Raw genomic sequence first — 26,783 nt, 5'->3', positions numbered from 1 at the left:
TGAGTGGCATAGCTTATCAAAGGAAGTAGTCAAAATTATATCATCCACATGCAATAGAAGATAGGCCATATCATTACCATGGTGATCAACAAAAAGAGAATGATCAAACCTGCTGTGTTGAAAATCATGAGAGGAAACAAAATTAGCAAAGCGTTGTTACCATGCATGAGGAGCCTGCTTAAGCCCATACAGAAACTTCTTTAACAAGCACACATGGCTAGAACGTTTGGGATCCTGAAACTATAAGAATCCACTTTAAGGTTCTTAGTAAAAAAAAAAAATAATAATAAATAAAGATTTTAGTTTGAAAAAGAGAGTAGTAGAGAGAGTTTGAATTGGATGATTAAAGGGCAAAAATGGAAACTTCTATAATTATCAAGGTTAAAAGAATTGGCTTTTCTCTCTCTAATTTTAAAAGTTTTGATAAATACCAATGAAATTGTTGGAAAACTATTGGATAAACAGATATGGTGTATTTGGGCGAAGATTATCCTAGATCATAATAATTATCTCTTGCTACAATAAATACTATTTTGTCTTCCCCAATTAGTTACAACCAACACTATTTCAAAACTCTCATTTGCTACCGTATTTACTATTTCCTACAAATTTTATTATTTTATATTCATCTTTTTATTTATTTATTTATTACTACGATGTTTATTATTTTTCTTCCCGAACTAAAATAGTTTATACCTCAAACACATATTATTATAACCTAAACTAAAATAATCTATACCAAAACACAAACTATTATAATTCAATTGCAATAACCTAGGACTATAACAACTAACTCTTTGCCCCAAACACCCTCTTAAGGTATGTTTGAGGCAAGTTTTATCTTTAGACTATAATAATCACCTCTTGCTATAGTATATATTATTTTATATTTCTCAATTAGCTACAGTCAATACTATTTCAAAACTCTTATTTGCTACCGATTTTACTATTTTACATTCATATTTCTTTTTTTAATTTTTTGCTAAAATATTTACTATTTACTTCTCAAACTAAAATAGCTTACATCTCAAACACATACTATTATTACTCAAATTAAAATAATCTATACTACAAATAAAAATTATTATAACCCAACTATAATAACTTAGGACTATAATAATAAAAAATAACAAATCTCAGTTAGGATAATTAATATAATATGATATTTTAAATTTCAAAACAAAATTTGAAAATTAATTGATGTACAAGATTTTAAAATTCAAAACAACTATTAAGTCTGATTAAAAAAATTCAAAACAACTATTAAATCGCGAGATTTATGACAAATTATCTACTTGAAAGGATGATTTTAATTGATATTGAAAGTTGGGATATATAGTTGAGTAATTAATTACAGTCTCATCAATAAAGATGCCAAATTAATTACACTACAATTAAAAGGGATAATGAGGGCATTTTAGGATTTCAGAAAATTGGACTCATGTGACATTTATGCATTTTGCTATAATTCAAAAGGATCCCACCTTTTACTATTTTTCCAAATGATAGTGTAATTACTGCTATATACCTTATTATTTCTAATAACACACATATATAACATTTAATTAAAAGGCTAATAACATGAAGAAGATGCGGTGTTAGGATGCTTATTTTTTCTTCAAAATACTCGAGTTTTGGTTGTGTTATAGTTATTTTGTGGTTTAGATTAATAAAAAATGTAAATTTAATTAAATTAGGAGAAAAAGATGAGAGCGAGTGTTTGGAAAAGATGAAGAACATGGTCATACAGAGAGGAAGAAGGTGAAAAGAGACGGTAAAAAGGAAACCAAAAAAGAAAAAAAAAATTAACTCTCAGCCATGGAAGAGAAGCCACATCTAAAGAATGGATAGTTGGAGTGAGTCCGAGTAAAATTTAATGATGAGAGAGTTATTCCGTAAATACGAAACATGAAATGAGAATAATTGAAGAATTTTGGGGAGTTAGATTTTACTTCTCAAGTAATAAATACAAATGATTTTAACTAAAAATCATAGTTATGTCAAATAAAGTAAAAGTAGAACGTTTAATTAGAAGGGAGAAATAGACTTAAATAGGCAATCAAACAATCAATTACCTATTTAGTGACTAAATTAATATTCTAGGACAACCGAAATCAGAGTGGTTTATGATTCGACCTTACACTCCAAGAGTTCGATGAGTAGTTTATTTTCAAATTTTCTATATAAAATCTATATACGATCTATATGCTATGATTTGGAAAATACCTTGACATGATCTGTTCTATTAAGCCATGTTTTTTATATGCTCATCAATGATAATTGATTTCCATAAATTTTCTATGAATTGAAACTGTGTTGAATCATGATTATATCCAAGCATGACTTTATGGCCTTTAAGGTTATTGTATTCATGATAAACTAGATTAAGATATACAGTGAGATGTGCAAATGCTAATGGAGGGTGTTTCTGATGGTTGTTGGAAATGTGGTTTTAAACAACGTAATATTGTAATTGAGGGTGTTTGCTTATATTGTTTGATTACGTTTCTGTAACACCTCTTAAGATTGACAGGAAACCTCCGAGGTTGCAATAAGGCTTAACTCGGAGAGGGAGAGGGAGAGACAAGGCTCCAGGACTGAAATATGGCTTAACTCGGAGCCAGACTTCTATTAGACTCTGGAGCTAAAATATGGCTTAACTCAAATATCCCCACCTTGCTTTGAGGTTGAAATATGGCTTAACTCGAAGTAAGGCATGTAGGTTGGACTCTGATGTTGAAATATGGCTTAACTCAGAGTAAGATATATAGGTTGAACCCCGAGGTTGAAATATGGTTTAACTCGAAGTAAGTTTGAAATATTGGGTTCTAGGGCTGAAATATGACTTAATTTGGAAATCATAACAAACTCTATGTGCGCGTATGACTTAATGGAGGTTAATACATATGAAAATAGATTGGATGTGACTATTGGTAAGTGACGTGGGTTGGTTAACTGGTTATAATGTTAAGATGTATAGATCATGCCACTATGAAGTTTATAATGTTTTCATGAATGAGTTTTTTATGTTATGGCCTTGCTGAATGATTCTTGACTTGAAGAATTATTGGCGTTTTATATTTTTTAATGGTTTCATTAATGTTTTCCAAATGAGAATATGTATGTTCACATTAAATTATCATTCACTGGGCTTTAGTTTATGCTTTCAATGTTTTATGTTTTCCCCGTCAGGCAGTGATAAAGTTCCTAATACCTACTAAAGCCAGAGTTTGCCACTGTATTTATCACTTCATATTGTTTAAGATTTAAAATTTCTGTATGGATTTGGCATGTAAACAGAAATTAGTAATGTTGAGTGGAGGGTAGAATTAGAAGGTGTTAGGCGTTGGCATAAAGAAGAGGAATGAATTTGTTATCTACAAATATTACTTAGAATGTAATGTTTTTGGTGGTTATGTTATGGAATTATTTTATGTAGTGTTGAAAAATTGGAAGTAATAGATTTTTTTGTTAATGAGCTATATGTTGAGTTGTCAAAAAAAGTAGGTGTAGATGGACAGTAGATGCCATAAGAGAGTTAAACTTATGAGTTTCATGTCATGTGTAGTTTTGTTAAAAACTTTACTGTTGGTCTGTAAATCTTTTTAAACAGTGCTGTGGTTTAAACTAAATTGACTTCTTAAAAACTTTGTAAATGAATGTAAACTGTTTTTGACAATTGATTTGAAAGTCTGGGTTTGATCTTGAGTACATGATAGGTTAAGAGTTTGGACGTTAGATCTCACAGAGAGAAGTGATGTTTAACGTCTTCATGCTTTGTTCTAGATTAGAGGAGAAATTTGGAATGAGGTGTGATAGAAACCCATGGGCTGATGCATATATATGAAGGAACTCTAAACAAGAGAACCATGAGTAGAAGCAAGATCTTTCCAAGCCCATTGTGACAGAATTCAAAGCATTCACAAACATACAAAATAGTTATGCACTTTAGAACAATTACAACATGCTTTCTTTGTTAAAAACAAAAGGAACGAGATATATACCTTTGAAGAAACCTTTGTAAGTGAATATCTCGCTCTCGTGATCATTGGAACAACAACCTCTCGCTGTCGCTCAGATCGTCTAGCCAATCTCTTGCTGTTGCTTAGATCACGAACAAACTGCTTCTCGAACAAGAACCTTTCGACACAACCACTCTCAAAGTGAGAATCCAAGAGGTGTGGGCTCTGTTGGATTTGGTAGAGGGATGGAGGAGGCTAGCGGCTAAACTAAATGGTTAAGTAAGTGGGAGAAGGTTTATCACATAGACACAGAATACTTGATCGTTCAGTAAATCTCGCTCTCGTGAGAATCGTCTACATGATCGCTTAGTAAATCTCACTTGTTTGTTTACACGATCATTTAGTAAATCTCACTTGATCGTTTACACAATCGTTTAGTAAATCTCTCACTGTCACACGATCGTTTAGAAGTCTCTCTCTATCATTTACACAATCGTTTAGAAATCTCTCGCTATCGTTAAATATCTCGCTGAGGACTATCGTGTAGTCTCTCGCTTAAAGCAAAACGATTAGCAATTTTCTTAATGAAGCGATTATTCACAAAATGAAAACATTTTTCATTTTATCCTTTAGTTATAAAAACTGATCATAACCTCCCATTTACATGGACAGTTAAAGGAGAAAACTACCCACAATTATCATATAATTGTATTAATTATAAATAAATATAATAACTAATTTATCATATTATATTTATAATTTATAGTTTTAATATCACATCATATGTAACATTTAAATCATAGTTCATTTCTCATTTATTCAATATAAATCATATTTATATCAAATTTCTTCAATTAATATATCTTATACATCATATCAACTATATCACATATAATTGAACAAATTTAATTATATCATATATAATCAAATTCCCTCTCGTCAATTTGAACACTTCAAACTGACCAAAAAACTGATTCTCAACTTGAATCCATTGTGCTACCAAGGGAACCTTATGGACCTGTAGCTTGAAGCTCCAATGGTACGTGAATAGCTGACTAAACTCTTTAATCACGAGATCCACTATGCGTTAACTGTCGAGCACTCTATTAAAGACCGACAACTTCATTCTTCTCACCACATATATATTTCTGTGTTCATCAGATATAATCAGTCAACAGTATGAAAACCCTTTACAAATCGCTCATATGTACAGTTGAACCAATTTACCGTTTTGCCCCTATAGTTACATCTAACTTCTTAAGTACCATTGATTCCTCTATGAACAATACATCATAGTTCTATTATGAGTGGACACCTCTCGAGCCATGAGAAGGTATGTGGTGTCACATTGTTCAAGCCTCGAAATCAGCCCTTAAGGGAGCAATCTATCAACTTATCTCTGCTTCAGGGAAGGAGTGAATTTCATCTTGTATAGCTGAGTTCCCAACTCCTTAATCAGACAAATCCCTAAAGTGGTAGGTTTGAGTCGGTAATCTGGCCACTCACACTCATGCAAATCAAAGAACCGCCATCATAGGCAGGAGTTCCCAACTAACTCAGGATTAAGGTCATGGTACCTATGGTCATCCTAGTGAAATAAAAGTCTTTGTCATGAACGACGTTATATATAACGAGGCTAAATAGTTCGTGGTCTGATCTTATACAAACCCTTTTGTATAGGACACTCCCACTCGCATGTCTCCACATGAATGATCAGGATCAAACGATCTGTATCATTTTACAACACTTGTAACATCTACAAAGCAGGTCGTATCTGTAGTGTCACCAGGATAAGGTTTTCCTCCTTTATCTATATACTACAGACCATTTAGGTTATCACTTAAGGCATGATCCACTTGTATGTCTTCACATACATGCTTAAGCTACAACGACAACCAGTGATATTAGTTTATTGGTTTGTGGCAAATGCAAATAAAATATCCCATATTTCATAGATAACAATGAAGAAAATATCTCATATTATTACATCACAAGCGTTTATTCATACAGGTTAAACTACAGGACCCTATGAGAGTTTAGGGCATCAACCCCAACAATATACAGTTTCCTTGAGATCTCCATGAAAGAAAGCATGCTTTACATCGCGTTGGTGAATATACCATACTTTTGAAAGTGCCAAGCTCATAACCGTACAAATAGTAGAAAACTTGACAACTGGGCTAAAGGTCTCTACACAATTTATGCCCACCTGCTAAGATTTTCCATTCTCTACAAGACAAGCTTTATGTCGCTCAAACGAACCATCAGAATATTCTTTATGAGCAAAAACCCATATAGACCTAATAATATTAGCATGAGCATGCCTAAGAATCAACTCCCATGTCTTATTTTTAATAAGAGCATCGTATTCATCATCTATAGCTTTTTCCAATTTAGATCACGGAGGGCCAACATTGGGCTACACAAAAAAGGAGACTTAGAAACAAAAGTGTGGAGACTAAAAGGAATTGTGGGTTTAAAGATGCCATATTGGCTATGTGTAATAGGACGATGAGAATGGCATGGATGAGGTACATGAGAAAGGACCTGGGAGTGAAAAGGAGAAACCAAAGTATTAAGGCTGGCAGAGGTGGAGGGCACCATGACAGGAGAATTATGGGGGTTGGATGTGCTTGGACTGGGTGAATTCAGAAAATGATGAACCACATAGGGAGAGGGGTCATCATCCAAGAACTCATATCGTGGGAAAGATTGGCCGAAAATGTAGCAAACAGAAATTGAGTCTCATGAAAAATCACATGTCTATTGATAATGACTTTGTATATGGCTAAATCATGACATTTGTAACCACGGTGATAAGATGGGTACTTGGTGACGAAAATTTAGCCGTCAAAGACTTGATGACTAAAATTACGTGGGACACAATATGCGATGCATATCTTAAGCTATCGTTGATTATCATGCGTCAGTGGTCATGCGTTGGAATGAAAGTATGCATTAACGAATGTATGTGATGACCATGCGTTCCTGTCACAAGTTTTCTTATGCTCGTGCCAAGTATAATGCGAACGCAAGTTTCTTGGGTGATCCGAGTTCGAACTCAGGGATTTGTAACTAAATGCTATACGGTAATATGTTTGCGGTGGTTGAATAAAAGAATGATGGAGGGTTTAAGCTAACATTACTCCTACTCCTAACTAACAGACAACGCAATAAGAAGTATGAATGAGAGGTAGAGACACGACAACTGTTGACGTGAAGTAAATGGATGGAAAATAGATAAAATGTGAGGATGTCTTCATCGCAACCCTTAAGAGTGACCGCAAGGGCAACCTCAGCCAACACAAGCTATGCGATCATGATACACACACTTGTGCCTAAATCTAGTACGTATGCGATGTGTATGCAAAATTTTGGGATGACCGCATACTGCCACCATATCCTACTTCTTGGACGCATGCAATATCCTCTCCATAGTGTGCATACGCTGTGTAATAACAAACGGAGCTTATTCCTAAATTCCCCATTCTTGCTTATGCGTTCCAATCCGCACTCTCGAGTCTTAGATTTGGTTTTTAGACTATTCTTCCAAGTATGCCTAAATGATGAATGATGCACTCATAAGACAAGATAACCGCATAAACTTGGCTGACGTAAGATTATTTCTATCTCTAGTGAATACTTCCTTACATTGCTTAATGCGACCAACCACTTACCTTCCCAGGCAGTTAGTTGTTGGTGACTTTACTCATAGACAAGCGTTGCATCCTTCTATAGACAGGTGTTGCTACAACTTCACACTAAGCAAATTAGGATTTCTCACACACTCGCACAATGCACATCTTCCGGTGGTTTACTACATGCTTCATATCTCTAATCCGCATGACTAAGTATGCGATACTCTAGCAATCTCACTAAGTGATGCAATGAAAGTTAAGGATGCTAAGTAACGAAAGATGGAGATGGAATCGAAGGAAATATAGAAATGCATTGAACATACAATGTATTAATTTCTTAATCCAAAATGTAATACAATACAATATAAGAAAAGAAGAGAAAATGAAAGGACCACTTGGAAGCACTGTCTTGCTTCCAGCAGATGTGTGTCAAGGCTGCCGGTGGTGCCATGGATGGGGGTGGAGCTGACTCTCTCGAGATCTAGCTTTGGCGAAGGCTCCGGTCATCACTCGGAATGGATGAAGATGATGAAGAACTCTCAAGCTTTCTTCTAACGTGTTAGTTTGGATCACAAGGATCCACCCGAAGGTAGGAAACCTTGGGTGAAAACCCTGGATCATTTGAAATTTTGTTCAGTAGCTTCTATTTATAGAGCTTGATCGCCGACAGCATTAATGGATCTGCTCTGATTTTGACATTAGCGACGCATTGCTCCTTTTCTGAATCTCGGCTGCTAACGGTGTGGTAGGTGAAATGCCACATCATCTTTTGATTTTCTCGAGATATGCGTTGATGCTTCCATTCCACCAACCTTGCGGTGATCCTGCTATTATGGTTATCATCGTGTAGTCGCAATCTTGAAATGACCGTAATCGCCTAGTTACCACAACTTCTACACGATGACCACAATCGCTTGACGATCGCAACTCCTATGCGATGGACGCATGCGGTTGATTACCGTAACACCTACGCATTGAACTTATGCGTTCGCATTTGCGATGGAGAATTTCTCCGCATGCGGTCATCTATGCGATAGCCTGGCTTCCGTGTCTGCATCCGATTCCTGCGTTAGCTACAAAGATAGACAATTCAACGCATAATAACACATAATAGTGGATTAGCCGGGATTCTTAATGCTGGATGACGCAAACTCATTTTCTCATGAATTCCTAACATAATTGTCGCATATTCTGCTTAACAGCCCTCATAATTCTAAATAAAAGGCCTAAAATGATGTGCATTTCTGCATGTCTTCACACCCCCAAACTTAGAATCATGCTTGTCATCAAGCATGCGTTATATTCAAGAAAATTTTAACTCACCTTTTGGCTTTCCTTTGTGGTGACTAGCCTCTCAGAGTATAATTTACTCATACCTCTAATAATCGTCGCAATGCTCTCCTCCACTTCAGCTGCTTCTTCAAAAAGATCTTTTCTAAGTTTAAATCCGGCAAGCCTTTGCTTAAAAACTTTTATTCATTCACCGCAACTTTGCGTTTAGCTTTTGAGAATGCGTTCGTTCAAAACACTTCAAAATTTTGCGATGACTTATTCGAATGCGGCGTTGAACCTGGTTACGCTCTTCGTTTTGGCTTACCCCCACGTGTGTCATGCGGGCATCCAACTTCGGTTGCATTCCATATTCAATTCAACTCTTGTCTTGCTTGATTTGGCTTGCGCCGGACAGAGGAGTTGCACTTATGCGTTGATCTTGGCGACTTACCTTCGTTTTGGCTTGCCCCCACGTGTGTCATGCGGATAGCCAACTACGGGTAAGTGCCTTTCACAACTTAACTCTTATCGACTTGAGTTTCCCCATTGCATTGATAGTGGAGTTGTTATTCTCAAATTCTTTTTTTTTATTATTATTTTTTATTTTAGAAATGACCGCAATGTAATGAAGGTAATTCTCCGAGATCGCTGCCACCGCCAAACTTAGAGGTTGGCAGCGTTCTCACCGCAAAACTAAAAACAAACTTAACAGGAATATGGTAACCAATGTTTGAGCGAAGGGTTGCACAAAATAAACTTAAGACTTTCAAAACTGAAGAAGCTATTAAAAGTAGGTAGCGCCTTGCGATGCTTAGTTAGCGGATGCGGTGAATTATACGTACCATCATAGATGCAACGCAAAGGAACACAATCAGACAAGGAGAATTTCAAAAGGATATTGCATAAAGGATAACAAGAAAGGACCTTAGGCGGAATAACGCATGCAATCATGCGTTGGAATCCACGCGATCGAAGCCATGCATTGAAGGATGAAGGGAATGCTTCCATTGTACTGCGCACCAAGGAGAATTATTTTTCGCACCTACAAGGAGAAAACACACCATAACCAATGAAGCAACCGCATATCCAAAATAACAATAAAAACAAAAATAAATTAAACTAAGAAAGCAAGGTAAAGATAGAGTAGAAAACCTCCCTGGAGAAATTGGAGTGTTGTCACCACAAGAAGTCTCCCATGTAGAAGATTACTCTCAACTGCTTAGGTCAAGAGCTTGCCCTGACTATTGGAACTTCCGGAAATTGTTGGGCGCATGTTGGCCACCATGTGCTTAGAATTACCTTCAGCTCATGCGATTGATTGCCCGTCTATTTTGGGGTCAATACTGGCTTTTGACGCATCGCTTACACTTCAATATTGATTGTAACTTGGTCGCACAAGTTACAATAATCCCAAGATAAAAAGGTTTCCTGTAGAGACATAAAACTCAACAAATAATTAGTTTCCAACTCCCAGGCAATGGAGCCAAAAAATTGGTGACAAAAAATTAGCCGTTAAAGACTTGGTGACTAAATTTATGTGGGACGCAATATACGAGCCATCTATCTACTTACTCCTGCCTTGGGGAAGGAGTGAATTCCATCTTGTGTAGTTTAGTTTCCAGCTCCCAAATCAGACGTATCCCGAAAATGGTAGGTTTGAATCGGCGACTTGGCCACTCGTGCCCATACAAATCAAAGGACCGCCATGCAGAGTTCCCAACTCACTCAGGATTGAGGTCATGTTACCTATGGTCATCCTAGTGAAGTGAAGTCTCTGTCATGAACAGTATTATATAACGAGACATTAACACTTCGTGGTTAGATCTTATACAAACTCTTTGTAGAGGATGCCCCGCTGCATGTCCCCAACACGAATGATCAGGATTAGACCATCTGTGGCAAGTCACAACACTTGTGACCATTCCACAAAGCGGGCCACGTCCGTAGCATTACTAGGATAAGGTTTCCCTCATATATCCATATACTACATACCATGTTGGTTATCATTCAAGACATGATCTACTTGTATGTCACCACATACATGCTTGAGTCACGTACAGATAACCAGAGATTTTATGTTTATTGGTTTGTGGTAAAGCAAATAAAATAAGTAAATGAGCAAAACAACAACAGGTGAAGTAAATATCATATATTAACATTCACAGGTGTTCGTATATACTATTTACAAACTACAGAACACGAGACTTTAGGGCATTAATCCTAACAATCTCCCACTTGTTCTAAAGCGAAGTGGGGTGTACAAAAACTTAGTACAAAACAATAAACTAGGACACATAAAAGCCCAGTACAATAAAATCTCCCACTTGCCCTAGTTCAGCCGCAGGCGATCCCGTAGACCCATGCTCCGTAGGTGACCCTCAAACACTGTAGCCGTGAGAGCCTTCGTAAACCGGTCAACAACATTGTGCTTTGAAGCGATTTGCATGACGATCATGTCCCCTCGATGCACTATATCGCGGATCAGATGATACTTCCGCTCTATGTGTTTACCACGCTGGTGATTCCTTGGCTCCTTGAAGTTCGCCACTGTCCCACTATTATCACAATAAAGGGTAATAGGCCTAGACATATCTGGAACAACTTCTAGGTCTGTCAAGAACTTCCTGAGCCAGATGACTTCCTTAGCAGCTTCATAAGCCGCTACGTACTCTGCCTCTATAGTGGAGTCGGTGATGCACTTCTGCTTAGTGTTTCGCCACACTACAGCTCCTCCGTTAAGAGTGAAGATTGACCCTGATGTGGACTTGTGAGAGTTCTTATCAGTCTGAAAGTTAGAATCCGTGTATTCTATAAGGATCAAATCCCTCGAACCATACATAGGCATGTAGTCCCTCGTTCTCTGATGATACTTGAGGATGTTCTTCACTGCGGCCCAGTGACCCTAGCCTTGGTTGGACTGATAACTATTGACTATGCCCACAGCGTAGCAGATGTCTGGACAAGTACAGAGCATCGCATACATCAAACTGCCAATGACAGACGCATATGGGACCTATCTCATTTCCTCAACCTCTTGAGGCGTCTTAGGACACATTTCCTTAGACAAAATGACTCCATGCTTGAACGGTAGTAGGCCCCTCTTGGAGTCCTGCATCGAGTATTTGAGCAACATCTTGTCAATATACGATGTCTGAGAGAGTGCTAGCACTTTGTTCTTACGATCCCGAAAGATCTGGATTCCTAGAATAAATTGAGCCTCTCCCAAATCTTTCATTTGGAATTGGGTCACTAGTTAGTTTTTAACTGCAGTCAGTAGACCTACATCATTCCCAATGAGTAGGATATCGTCTACATACAACATTAAGAAGACTATTGAAGCGTTAATGATCTTTTTGTAGACACAAGATTCATCAACGTTTTGGTCAAAGCCATACGACTTGATCGCAGCATCAAATCGTATGTTCCAAGATCGAGACGCCTGTTTCAGTCCATAAATGAACCGATTTAGTTTGCAAATCTTTTGCTCTTGACCTTGGGCTATGAATCCCTTGGGCTGCACCAAATAAATTGTCTCCTCAAGATTGTCATTCAGAAAGGCTGTCTTGACGTCCATTTGCTAGATCTCATAATTATAATAAGTTGCAATGGACAGGAGGATGCGAATCGAATTTAACATGGCAACAGGCGAGAAAGTTTCCTCATAGTTGACTCCCTCTACCTGGGTATAACCCTTTGCTACAAATCGAGCCTTGAAGGTCTGTACCTTCCCATCAGCACCCCGTTTGCGCTTGTAGATCCATTTACAACCTATAGGGCGAACCTCATTAGGCTGATCTACAAGATCCCATACTGAGTTGAAGTACATCAACTCCATCTCGAGATTCATGGCCTTGACCCATTCATCTCGGTCAACATCCTTCATTGCCTTCTTATAAAACAATGGATCCTCAATGTCGACCATCTGCTACCATAACAAGGATTTCCGTGAAACCAGATAGCGAACGGGTGGGTTCACAACCCTCCCACTACGTCGAGGTTCCCTTAACTCTTGAGGTGGAACTGACCTACTGGATAAACTCTCATCAACAACTCTTATTGATGTAGCAGGCTCTTTAACAACTCTTGTTGAAGTTTCAGTAGTTTCATTGAAAAGCTCACGTAACACGACTTTGCTTCGTAGACTGTGCTTCTTTATATGATCTTCCTCCAGGAAAGTAACATTTATTGAAACAAACACCCCATTTTCCGCCGGATCATAAAAATAACCCCCTCGTGTACCTTTGGGGTAGCCTACAATGAGACATAACCTCGACCGTGGTTCCAACTTCTTGGGATTAGCCTCAAGCACATGTGCAGGGCAACCCCAAATGCGAAAATGACGTAAACTAGATTTACACCCACTCCAGAGGTGTTCTTGCAATACTCTTGGAGGGAACACAGTTGAGTATGTACACCACAGTCTCCATTGCGAAACTCCAAAACGAGTCCGGTAAGGAAGTGTAACTCATCATCGAACGAACCATATCTAACAAGGTCCTATTTCTCCTCTATGCTGCACCATTCTGCTGAGGTGTACCCGACACTGAGAGTTAGGAAACGATTTCATGTTCTATCAAATAGTCTTGGAATGCAGAGTCCAAAAACTCTCCACTTCAATCTAATCGAAGTGTTTTAATCTGTCTATCCAATGCATTTTCAACTTTAGCTTTGAACTCTTTGAACTTTTCAAAGGATTCAGACATCCATTGTGAAAGATAAACATACCCGTACCTGGAGTAATCATCAGTAAAACTGATAAAATACTCATAGCCACCCCAAGCTCGCACATTCATAGGACCACAAAGGTCAGAATGTACTAACTCAAAAGGCTCTTTGGCTCTAAAACCTTTTCTAGTAAAAGGTCGTTTAGTCATCTTACCCTCAAGGCAAGATTCACACACAGGTAAAGAATTTTCTTCTAACTCACTTAGAAGTCCATTCTTCACCAATCTCTCAATCCTATTGAGATTGATATGCCATAAACATAGATGCCAAAGTTGGGCATTTTTTTTTTTGGAGAAATTCGTTGACGTTTTGATTGAGTTACGGAAGTTCTGAACATTTCAGTATTATGAAGGGATGGCTAACGGTCTTGGCACATATAAATTCGATTCCAGATTTGCTGTGCAAATAAAAACACCATCTTTATGAATAAACGCTTTACTCAAATTGAAAGAAACAGTGTATCTATATTGCAATAAGCACTTTACAAAAATAAGATTTCTTTTTAGTTCAGGAACAATATATACATCATTTAAATTTAGAAACCTATTCTGTAAAGTCAACTGGAGCCCTCCTACTGCCACAACTGAGACGACATGCCTGGTGCCTATTCGCATCGTCATCTCACTAGTCTTCAGCTGTCACCAAGATCTAATTCCCTAAAAAGAAGAACAAACATGGTTAGTGGCGCCTGAATCAATTATCTAGGCCGAATCATCATTCTCCACTAAACAAGTTTCGAGCACAAGTAAATCATATTTACCTTTATCCGCCTTAGCCTTAGCCTTGGCTGCTTTCTTCTCCTTTAGATACTGAGGACAGTTCCTCTTCCAATGTCCATCTTGATTGCAATGAATTCCCTTAGAAACTGGTGGACGCCTCCTTAGGGCGACATGCGGTGGGTTAATAGGTGCCTTCCCTTTTCCCTTACCACCCTTCTTCTTCTCCCCCTTTGCAGAGTTAGAAGTAGAAGGTGCAGACTTCGTTCCTGAGTTCGAACCTCTATGGAACGTCCTTGAGGATGAAGCAACATTTGCCTCACCCTTTTGTCTCTCCTTACTTTTCAGTAAAGATTGGTATATCTGCAACTCGTTGAGGAGAGTTGTAAGGTTATACTTCACTTTGTTAAGAATCACATTACTAACAAAGTGCAGGAAGCTCTCCGACAAAGAATGTAGGATTATGCTTACCTGGCCGCCCTCATCAATGGTAGACCCATTCAACTTCGCCATATTGAAGTGGACCATCATGTTTAGCACATGTTCACGAACAGAGGTGCCTTCTTACATTTTGGAGTTGAATATGTATTTAAGAGCCTCATGCATAAGCTGTTCAGACGGTTGTCCAAACATCTCCCGTAGGGACTCCATGATCTCATGGGCTGAGACCATAGGCTCATGCTTCTTGGCAAAGACTTCAGAAAGACTTGCCAAGATATAGGCTCGGGCCTTCTCATTCGCCCTTATCCATCGCTCGTACTGTCTCTTATACACATCTAGATGTGTATAAGAGACAGGTTAAGAATCATATTACTAACAAAGTGCAGGAAGCTCTCCGACAAAGAATGCAGGATTATGCTAACCTGGCTGCCCTCATCGATGGTAGACCCATTCAACTCCGCCACATTGAAGTGGACCATCATGTTTAGCACATGTTCACGAACAGAGGTGCCTTCTTGCATTTTGGAGTTGAATATGTATTTAAGAGCCTCATGCATGAGCTATCCAGATAGTTGTCCGAACCTGTCTCTTATACACATCTAGATGTGTATAAGAGACAGCCCTAATGCGCTTACCGTAGGGAAAAGATAGATTAGGACAAGAGACTAAGTTACATTATCCTCTTACAGGAGATCAAATAAAGAAACACACAAAACTGCCATCCTTTAGGGGGACACTCCCAGGGTGCCTCGAGGCGATGCACAGTAACTTTATTCAACCTAATGAGGGAGACCGAGGGATATGTTGTCGCACTTCCCGCTCCCACATATTATGAACATTCTCTCCATCCACCTTGATATTGACCTACCCAAATACCATTCGTTGGGGGGACACACCAAAAGTGCCGCGAGGCCGAGGATAGATCTCGCGGTGTGGACTTAAAGAGAAAAGTGAAAGATTTAAGTAAAGTATCTTATGCCTCAAGTACCTCCCACTGATTGTTCTACCTAGGGATTCGTTAACCTAGACAATCCGGCTATTGATTTTAGTCTAAATGGTCTTTTTAAAGTCTGCTCATAAACAACGTTTGTTTATGAAATATAAACAAGTTAAAGTAGTCACATTTAAACACTTTAATGGACCACCCTTAACTTGTAGCCATGCATCAAATCTATCTAATTCACCTTTCTAGGTAAGTTTCCAGGTAGGGGTGTTACGTTTCCGTCAACTTAAATACCCCAGCCTAGACAGAACCCGCCTTAGACAAAAGGTCCCTTATAGATAGATTTGCTACAATTTAACCTTTCATTAGCCAATTTAATCCTATTAAATTGATTGAAAGATTAAAGTCTTAGGGTTGCTAATCAAATTAGAACCGTGATCTTAGGTCTATATGATCCAAGTTTTAAACATTTTAAAAAATGAATTAAACCTAAGTGAACATGCATGTCTTTCTTATTTCTTTTAGTTCTAATTTCTCTTTAACTCTTAAATAGAAACAACTAAAAAAAAAACATTGCGCATAACGAGGCATTTATAACAATTATAAAGTAACCTATGTGTCTTGCTTCATGCAATGTCCGGTCATTACTATATAACTTTTATATAACACGTAATAACCAAGCAAACATGCTATCAGTCACCCTTATACTATAACAATTATAATATAAAGATGATGCATGTCAATACTTTATATGCATGCATAAATATAACTCTTATATTAATGATGTATGAGCATGCTCTTACATAATAAAATCATGTTTCTCTAAATTATAACAATTACAATAAAGAGATGATGCATGATCAATGCATAACCTAAGATGGGATTTACTATATGTGTATATCATATGACATATAAGACATACATCACATGTATTAAACAAATAGATTAACAGACCGGGATGAGCCTTTAAACCCAATAAGAACCGGAATGAAAAAAACCTATCTATTACATTTTTCATCAAGCAAACCGGTTCACAGGTGAACTGGGTCTTGAACCACTAGGAGGTCTACATCATGTAGCAATCTTTAGCAGGTAGACGATCGTTCAGTAGATGATAAGAACATTAGCAAATGATCGTATAGACGATGACGAGGCTGCGAAGCCTGATCGTCTATATGATCTTGTAGCACGACGATAGGTAAACAATTTACCTTGAATTACTAAGTGATCGTTTAGTCAGTTACTAAGCGATGAAGCTTGTTGACCTAAATGATCATCTAGCGCGCTTTAAACGATACCCAAGAGTATGATCGTTTAACCGATGCGTGCAACTTGGTAAACGATTTACCTTGTGATGCTAAGCGATTGTTTAGTCAGTTACTAAGCGATGAAGCTAGCACGTGCATTAAATGATACTTAGCGATCGCGTGCCCGATCGTTTTCCCGATATGACCAACGCTTGATTGCATACCCCATCGTTTAACCTATGCGTTCAACCACAATCGCTTAGTTCTTTATTTTCATGATGCGATGGACAGCGAACCTTTTTGCACGATGCGATCAACCCTAGATCATCTTCTTCTTCAAAACCTTTGCCCAGAACTTCGACGAATGACTCAAGACTTCAAAAACTTTGAATATAGACTCGATTACGATTATATATGCCCAAAAACACAGGGGCTTTTACATACAACCGCAAATGTAAAAGGAATTTAAACAAAGCGAGACAATTCATCCTGAAAACATTCATTAATCCGGCACATCCATAACAGTATTAACACTTAAAAACAATGTAGAAATACACTCACCATGAATGTAAACGTTATTTCGTTGCAACAAATCAAATCGGAGTATCAGAAACCTGGCTCTGATACCAATTGAAGGATCTCATACCGAGAGTTCCATGAGCAGGCTTAGATCGCTCTTTCACAATAACCGGAACATAAACGATATACATTCCATACTAACAGTTATGCATATGTAACTCATTAATGACATGCTCAGAATACAATAAAATATAGAGAAAAGGGGTTCATACTAGAGGAAGATGGTCTTCGTATATGTGAACCCAAAGCAGCGGAAAACTCCCACCGATCTACTAGCACCCAGCGAGTCTGTCGACTGTTACTGCACGATCTGAATGTACACGAACAAGGCCGTGGGGACAACACCACCACAAGGGAAACTCGGGTATCCTCGAGTCAAAAACTCAAAGAGTGGGCTCTGGTGAGTTTGGTAGAGGACGGAGGAAAAGACTTCGTGTAGACGATAAGCACGCGTGAGAAGAACTTTGTTATCGTCCCACTTGTTATCTAAGCGAAGTGGGGTGTACAAAAACTTAGCTCCAAAACAATAAACATAGGACACATTAAAAGGCCCCAGTTTACAATAAAATCTCCATTGCCCATAGTTCAGCCGCAGGCTATTCCGTAGACCCATGCTCCTAGGTTGACCCTCAAACACTTCCGTAGCCTGTGAGAGCCTTCGTAAACGGTTCAACAACATTGTGCTTTCGAAGCGATGCATGACGATCATGTCCCCTCATGCACTATATCGCGGATCAGATGATACTTCCGCTCTATGTGTTTACCACAGCTGGTGATTCCTTGGCTCCTTTGAAGTTCGCCACTGTTCCCACTACTTTCATCACATATAAAAGGGTAATAGGCCTAGACATATCTGGCAACAACTTCAGGTCTGTCAAGAAAACTTTCCTAGCCCAGATGACTTCCTTAGACAGCTTTCATAAGCCGCTACGTTACTTCTGCCTCTATAGTGGAGTCGGGTGATGCACTTTCTGCTTAGTGTTTCGCCACACTACAGCTCCTCCGTGTTAGAGTTGAATGATTGACCCTTGATGTAGGACTGTGAGAGTTCTTATCCAGTCTGGAAAGTTAGAAATCCGTGTATTCTATAAGGATCAAAATCCCTCGAACCATACCATAGGCATGTAGTCCCTCGTTCTCGTTGATGATACTTGAGATGTTCTTCACTGCGGCCCAGTGACCCTAGCCTTGGTTGGATGATAACTATTGACTATGCCCACAGACGTAGCAGATGTTCTGGACAAGTACAGAGCATCGCATACATCAAACTGCCAATGACAGACGCATATGGGGGACCTATCTCATTTCCTCAAAACCTCTTGAGGCGTCTTTAGGACACATTTCTCTTAGACAAAATGGACTCATGCTTGAAACGGTAGGTAGGCCCCTCTTGGGAGTCCCATGGCATCGCAGTATTTATTGAGCAACATCTTGTCAATATACGATGTCTGAGAGAGTGATAGCACTTTGTTCTTACGATCCCGAAAGGCATCTGGATTCTAGAATAAATTGAGCCTCTCCCAAATCTTTTCTTTGGGAATTGGTGTCACTAAGTGTGAGTTTTTAACTGCAGTCAGTAGACTACTCATTTCCCAATGAGTAGGATATCGTCTACATTAAAACCAACATTAAGAACGACTATTCTGAAGCGTTAATGATCTTTTTGTAGACACAAGATCATCAACGTTTTGGTCAAAGCCATACGACTTTGATTCGCAGCCATCAATCGTATGTTCAAAGATCGAGACGCCTGTTTCAGTCCATTAAATGAAACGATTAGTTTTGCAAATCTTTTGCTCTACCCTTGGGCTATGAATCCCTTGGGGCCTGCACCAAATTAAAATTGTCTCCTCAAGATTGTCATTCAGAAAGGCTGTCTTGACGTCCATTTGCTAGATCTCATTAAATTATTAATAAGTTGCAATGGAACAGGAGGATGCGAATCGAAATTTTAACATGGCAAACAGGCGAGAAAGTTTCCTTCATAAGTATGACTCCCGTTCACCTGGGTATAACCCTTTGCTACAAATCGAAGCCTTGAAGGTCTGTACCTTCCCATCAGCACCCCGTTTGCGCTTTGAAGTATCGCTTTACAAGCCTATAGGTCGCGAACCTCATTAGGCCTGATCTACAAGATCCCATACTGAGGTTGAATGTACATCAACTTCCCATCTCGAGATTCATGGCCTTGACATTTTCATCTTCGGTCAACATCCTTCATTGCCTTCTTATTAAACTAATGGATCTCTCAATGTCGACCATCTGCTAACCATTAACAAGGGATTTCCGTTGAAACCAAGATACGCGAACGGGGTGGGTTCACAACCCTCCCACTAGCGTCGAGGGTTCCCTTAACTCTTTTGATGGTGGAACTGACCATAACTGGATAACTTCTCATCAAACACTCTTATTGATGTAGCAGGCATCTTTAACAACTTCTTGTTGAAGTTTCGAGTAGTTTCATTGAAAAGCTCACGTAACACGACTTTGCTTCGTAGACTGTGCTTCTTTATATTTGATCTTTCCTCCGGAGGAAAGTAACATATTGAAACAAACAACCTTTTCCGCCGGATCATAAAATAACCCCCTCGTTGTACCTTTGGGGTAGCCTACAATGAGGACATAAAACCTCTGACCGTGGTTTCCAACTTTTGGATTAGCCTTCAAGCCACATGTGCAGGGCAAACAAATTGCGAAAATGAGCGGTAAAACTAGATTTACAACCCCACTCCGAGAGGTGTTCTTTGCAATACTCTGGAGGGAACACAGTTGAGTATGTACACCACAGTCCTCCATTGCGAATACTTCCAAACGGAGTCCGGTAAGGAAGTTAGTAACTCAGATCAGATCGCATACGAACCATATCTACAAAGGTAAGCCCTATTTCTTCCTCTATGCGTGCACCATTCTGCTAGGGTGTACCCGACACTGAGAGAGTTAGGAAACGATTTCACTGTTCTATTCCAAATAGTCTTGGAATGCAGAGTCCAAAATCTCTCAACTTCAACTCTAATCGAAGTGTTTTAAATCTCGTCTTATCCAATGCATTTTCATACTTTAGCTTAGAACTCTTTTGAACTTTTCAAAGGATTCAGACATCCATTGTGAAAGAGCTAAAACAATACCCGTACCTGGCGACAGTATATCCATCAGTAAAACTGATAAAATACTCATACAGCCACCCCAAGCCTCGGCACCATTCTTAGGACCACAAAGTAGAATTGTACTAAAATCAAACGATCTCTCTCACACCCCTTTTCTAGGGTAAACAAGGTCGTTTAGTCCATTCTTACCCTCAGGTGCAAGAGTTCACACACAGGTGTAAAGAATTTTGCTTTTAACTCACTTAGGAAGTCCATTCTTCACCAATCTCTCAATCCTATTGAGATTGATATATTGCCATAAACATAGATGCCAAGGGCATGGAAAATTCGTTGAGTTTTTTGATTGATGGTTACGGAAGTTCTGAAACATATTCAGTATTTTATGAAGGGATGGGCTTAACGGTCTTGGCACATATAAATTCGCATTTCCAGATTTGCTGTTGCAAATTAAAAAACACCATCTTTATGAATAAACGCTTTACTCAAATTGATAAGAAACAGTGTAATCTATATATGCAATAAGCACACAAAAAAGATTTCTTTTTTAGTTCAGGAACCAATATATACATTCATTTAAATTTAGAAACCTATTCTGTAAAAGTCAACTGGAAGGCCCCCTCCTACTGCCACAACTAGTGAGACGACATGCCGTGGTGCTATTTTCGCATCGTTCATCTCACTAGTCTTTCAGCTGTCACCAAGATCTAAATTCCGCTAAAAGGAAGAACAGAACATGGTAGTGGGCCTGAATCAACATTATCTAGGCCGAATCATCATTCTCCACTAAACAAGTTTCGAGCAACAAGTAAAATTCATATACTCTTATCCGCCTTTAGCCTTAGCCTGGCTGACTCCCTTTCTTCTCCTTTAGTACTGGAGGACAGTTCCTCTTCCAATGTCGCAGTCTTGATTGCAAATGAATCCTCTTAGAAACTGTGGAACGCTCCTCAGCGCAACGTGTTGGTTAATAGTGCCTTCCTCCCACACCCTTCTTCTTCTCCCCCTTTGCAGAGTTAGAAGTGAAAATCAACCGTTCCTGAGTTTCGAACCTCTATGGAAACGTCCTATGAGGATGAAGCAACATTTGCCTCACCCTTTTGTCTCTCCTTACTTTTCAGTAAAGATTTGGGTATATCTGCAACTCGTTGAGGGAGAAGTTGTAAGGTATATACTTTCACTTGTTAGAATACATTACTTAACAAAGTGCAAGGAGCTCTCCGACAAAGAATGTAGGATTATGGACTTACCTGGCCGCCCTCATCATGGTAGACCCATTTCAACTTCGCCATATTGGAAGTGGACCATCATGTTTAGCACATTGTTCACGAACAGAGTTGCCTTCGTTACATTTTTTGGAGTTGAATATGTATTTAAGAGACCTCATGCATAAAGCTGTTCAGACGTGTTTGTCCAAAACATCTCCCGTAGGGACTCCATGATTCATGGGCTGAGACCAATAGGCTCATTGCTTCTTTTGGGCAAAGACTTCAGAAAGACCTTGTCCAAATATAGGCTTCGGGCCTTCTCATTCGCCCTTATCCATCGCCTCGTATGCCTTCCCGAACATTTCGAGCGGCATTTGGAGTTGGATAGGAGGACAAGCCTCCGTGGAGAGCAAACATGAGATCCTCTGATGATTAGGATCGGCGTGATCATGTGGTTTCCAATGTTTGAACAATTGTGCCAGTAATTTTTCAGCACCTTAACAAAGATAAACGGTGGCTGTAGCCATTTGAAAAAAGTTGCTGAAAAATATGAACAAATCTTGATTAGTTTTTTCTGCTTAAACCACTTTTAAAACAATTAGTTTTGTAAACAGTTTGCAAGACCCTAAGTTATAGACTTCTATTTTGCAATGATGTGCCCCAGTGAGTTCAGGACAAATGCCATGGTGGGGTGATTCAAGTTTACCCCTTTACTGGGATGAGACTTTCTCAACATTAGCAGAACCAAACTTCTTGGAACTAAACCTTAATAGCACCCATTTTTTCGGTTTCCAGAATCGTTAACATTTATAACTATGTCCATGTAAGTGTAACCCCTTCAGTTTTCGATGCCAGAGTCCGCGATTAATGCGCTTACTGTAGGAAAAAGATGATTATGACAAGAGACTAAGTTACATGTATCCTCTTACAGAAGATCAAATAAAGAAACACACAAAACTTGCCGATCCTTTAGGGGACACTCCCAGGCTATAACGAGACATTAACACTTCGTGATCAAGTCTTATACAAACTTTTTGTATAGGACGCCCCTACTCGCATGTCCCCAACACGAATGATCAGAATTAGACCATCTGTGGCAAGTCACAATATTTGTGACCATTCTATAAAGCGGGCCGCATCCGTAGCATTACCAGGATAAGGTTTTCCTCTTATATCCATATAGAACAAACCATTTTGGTTATAACTCAAGACATGATCCACTTGTATGTCACCACATACATGCTTGAGTCACATACAGATAACCAGAGATTTTATGTTTATTGATTTGTAGTAAATCAAATAAAACAAGTAAATGAGCAAAACAACAAGAGGTGAAGTAAATATCATATATTAACAATCACATGTGTTCGTATATACTGTTTACAAACTACAGGACACGAGACTTTTGGGCATCAATCCCAACAATCAATACTCCAAAAACACACAAGGCGTAAAACGAGCCTGAAGTCTGTTTATGGTAGGAGCCGAATAAAGAAGAAAGCACAAATACCCAAAAACCCAAGGGGAAAATAAAAAGGGTCTTTTCGAAAAAGAATTTGAAGAGGGGATTGGTCGGTTAAGATTTTTCTAGGAAGGATATTGTAAAGATACGTGGCTATCTGCATGGCATAATGCCAAAATATAGGAGGTAAAGAAACATGAGTTGATAAAGTACGGACAATATTGTTAACAGTACGAATTTTACGCTCAACCTTGCCATTTTGAGGAGAGGTGTGAGGACATGAGAGATGGAAATACAACCCATTAACCTTGCAAAAATCCCAAAACATGTGATTATCAAACTCCCATCCATTATCATACTGAAATGTTTTAATTTCCCTTTCAAATTTAGTACAGATAAGAGCCCGAAATTCCAAAAAAATGGAGAAAGCTTGAGATTTTTTAGAGAATGAAAACGTCCATAGAAACTTAGTGTAATCATCCAGCAAAATCATATAATAACGATGCCCAGAGGAACTCAACATAGGAGATGACCATAAATCACTATGAATAATGTTAAAAAGCATAACAATACATGATGTAGAAAACTCAAATGGCAATTTAATATGTTTTTTAAGAGGACAAGAAGAACAAACAGACGATGAATGAGAACACTCAATAAATTTATTTTTCCTAAGATAATAAAAAACAGGAGCACTAGAGTGACCCAAGCATTCATGACACAATGAGGATACCAATGCTGTAAAGCTAGATGATGTAAGGGGTGGATGGACGGTGGTGGTGACCGGATAAAGTGTCCAGCGACTCTTACACCTCACTAGACAAATTCCCGTCCGAAATCCTTCACGGAGAACCCAAAAGGATCAAATTCAATCGTGACCTAGTTATCAGTAGTAAACTTACGAACTAACACTAAGTTCTTAATAAGTTAAGGGGCATGGAGAACATTTTTCAAGGCCAAAGAAGGGAGAGGGGAGGGAAGATGTGTTTGCCCATAACCATAAACCAGAATGGAATAGCAACTACCAACAATTATATTACGATTATTGCTCAAATTAAAATAAGATGTGAGAGTACCTAGTGCGGAAGTCATATGAGAGGTGTCTTCTGTGTCCATGTACCAGTTCGCATCTGGAGGTTTAAGGCCAAGAGTGCGCATCACTTGCTCAATATCAGTGGATGTAGGAGGAGTAGTAGCAGTATAGGCCTATTGTGGACGAGACCTCAACACACCCGTAGAGGCTGTGAATGCGGCAGAACAGACTGAGCCCATTGTGAGGACGAGTATGGACATGGAGGGATGGCCCACTGTTGCCACGACCATGTTTCTAAGGGTGGTATCCATTGAGAATGGGGACGAGTCCCTAAAGGCTGTCTGTTCCAACTTGATTATTACAATTGCCACTAGTACTGCCTTTGCCATTGTTCCGACCATTACCACGAGATCGTCCCTCTCTCCCCCCAATTGCGATTATGTCCACCTTTCTTCCCAGTATTCTGCCCATGATTGGAAGGACATGAGGCAGAAAGAGATGGAATCTCCTCGGACTCTCGAATAACCATGGTAGCATGAGAAACAGTGCCAACGACTGCTTTCTTTGCAAAACCTGCTTCCTCAAGAATGAGCATGGACCGAGCTTGATAAAACTAAGGGAGAGAAGCACTTTGGCGAATAAGAATAGCAACTCTATCGTAGGCCTCAGTAGATTGGCAATGATTTACAACACAAGCCGATCATTCGTTATTGGAGCGCCAACATTCTTAAGCTGATCGGATAAACTCTTGAGGCGCTGGCAATAAATGAGGCGTTCGAAAAATCCTCCATGTTGGTATGAGAAAACTCTTGTTCAAGAGTGACCACCCAAGAGTTTTTGGTATCTTAGAATATATCATGCAACCTATTCTAAGCCTCCATTGCCGTAGCATCAGGTTCCAGAACAGTGTGCAACAAGTCATAGGAGATCATTGCATAAATCCATTGAAGGACGATAGCATCCAAAGTCAACCAAAGCCCCTTCTCCTTGTCAATTTGGGGCACATTCTCTTTGTCTCTGGCTAGAGAAATAATGTGATGAAGGACCCAATGAAAGTGCGCATGAATCTTAAACAACTTTGCCTAAGTCGCATACTGAACATTCTCCATTTCCAGAATAATGGAAATATGGTTTTTGATATTGGATACTGCAAGAGTAGGATGAAACAGATGCTTGGAGTCGGTCATTGCGGCTGTTTATAGACTAGGACAAAACACTGCAGAGTAGACATAAGATGTCGAGTAGAAATAAACACAATAAACAACAGAAAACCCACAACTTGGCAGACCACAAATCCTAATGCCAGAGTAATCAGGAACTACACACACGACCACGAGATCGTTGACGAAGTGAAGCATCGAACCAGAACAAAGACGATTGGTGATGGATTGTTGGTGGCAGCTCGAGTGGGTTGCTGGACCATATCAGAGGAAATCAGATGGAGTTGGATCGAATTTGTGGCCCGTGGTGGAGGATCGGTAGAGGAAGACTGGATCGAAGTTGGCGGCGGCTCGGACGCAAGATCAGAACCAAGCAGGTCCGATTTTTTGGATCCAAGAATCTAGAGGCAAGCGGCTCGGATGCAACCGTTCGACTCAAACGCAAGAGAAGACAGGGCAACAACAGTGAATGTGCGAAACTGGTGGCGTGACAGTTGCTCGGATGCAAGACCAGGAGAAATCGACGCCGGCAAGCTGTCAGCATGAAGACCAGGGAGGCGTGGCTGAAAAAAAAGTGAAAAATAACTAGAAAATAAGGTAACCTAGTATGATACGATGTAAGACAATTCATGTCTTTTCCATTAGTATTAATCTCATATTTATACAAAAGGATTTAAAAATATTACGTAAAATAAGGAACTAATAAACAAACCACAGTTACACACATCCTATATTTACATAATAAATGTCTATTCTAGCATAAGTATCTTCTTTATAAATGTTTACAATTATATTCCACTAGAATTGATTCTCAAATCTTATGTGCAACAAACCTCAATTCATAGAGTTCAATCAAAACGTTCAACTTCTCCATAGAAATTATATGGATATTTTGAATGGAAATGAACAATTGCACCATCAAGAATGCTCATTGTATATCATATCACAAATCAAGAAAGATGATAATAATTACTATAAGCCACTATTCTCTCACTCTCACCTAGTATCATTTTTTTGAAGAAAAGAATAATATATGACAAAATACCTCTTAATTCATAAGGATTGAGCTAAATGTCTAGTTAATTTATGAACTTTCAAAATATGCCTTTTAATCTCGAAGTTTTGAAAAATAGTTCTAAATGATTATTGAGTTAAAGTAAATACTTAGTTTAACAAAAATAAGATGACCAATTTTAAATAACTAGACAAATTTTATAATTTTTTATTGACATGACATTATTATTATTATTATTATTATTTTGCTGTTCAGTATTCAGCTTTTCAGTTCTCACTCTT

General features: G+C 38.8%; 1 long non-coding RNA gene across 1 annotated transcript; it reads right to left on the bottom strand.

Moving 5' to 3' along the window:
- Window positions 1-77: 77 nt before the first annotated feature.
- LOC120072987 lies at window positions 78-26,036 on the bottom strand. The gene is made up of 3 exons (XR_005480649.1): window positions 24,371-26,036; window positions 9,797-10,300; window positions 78-240 (listed from the first exon to the last, which is right to left on the bottom strand). It is a non-coding gene; the product is annotated as an uncharacterized LOC120072987 (long non-coding RNA).
- Window positions 26,037-26,783: the final 747 nt, after the last annotated feature.

This window comes from Benincasa hispida, chromosome 3, assembly GCF_009727055.1.
Source record: "Benincasa hispida cultivar B227 chromosome 3, ASM972705v1, whole genome shotgun sequence".
In the NCBI taxonomy this organism is placed as follows: domain Eukaryota; kingdom Viridiplantae; phylum Streptophyta; class Magnoliopsida; order Cucurbitales; family Cucurbitaceae; genus Benincasa; species Benincasa hispida.
The sequence above is the reverse complement of the archived record's forward strand: the minus strand, read 5'-3'. Positions and strand labels throughout refer to the sequence as shown.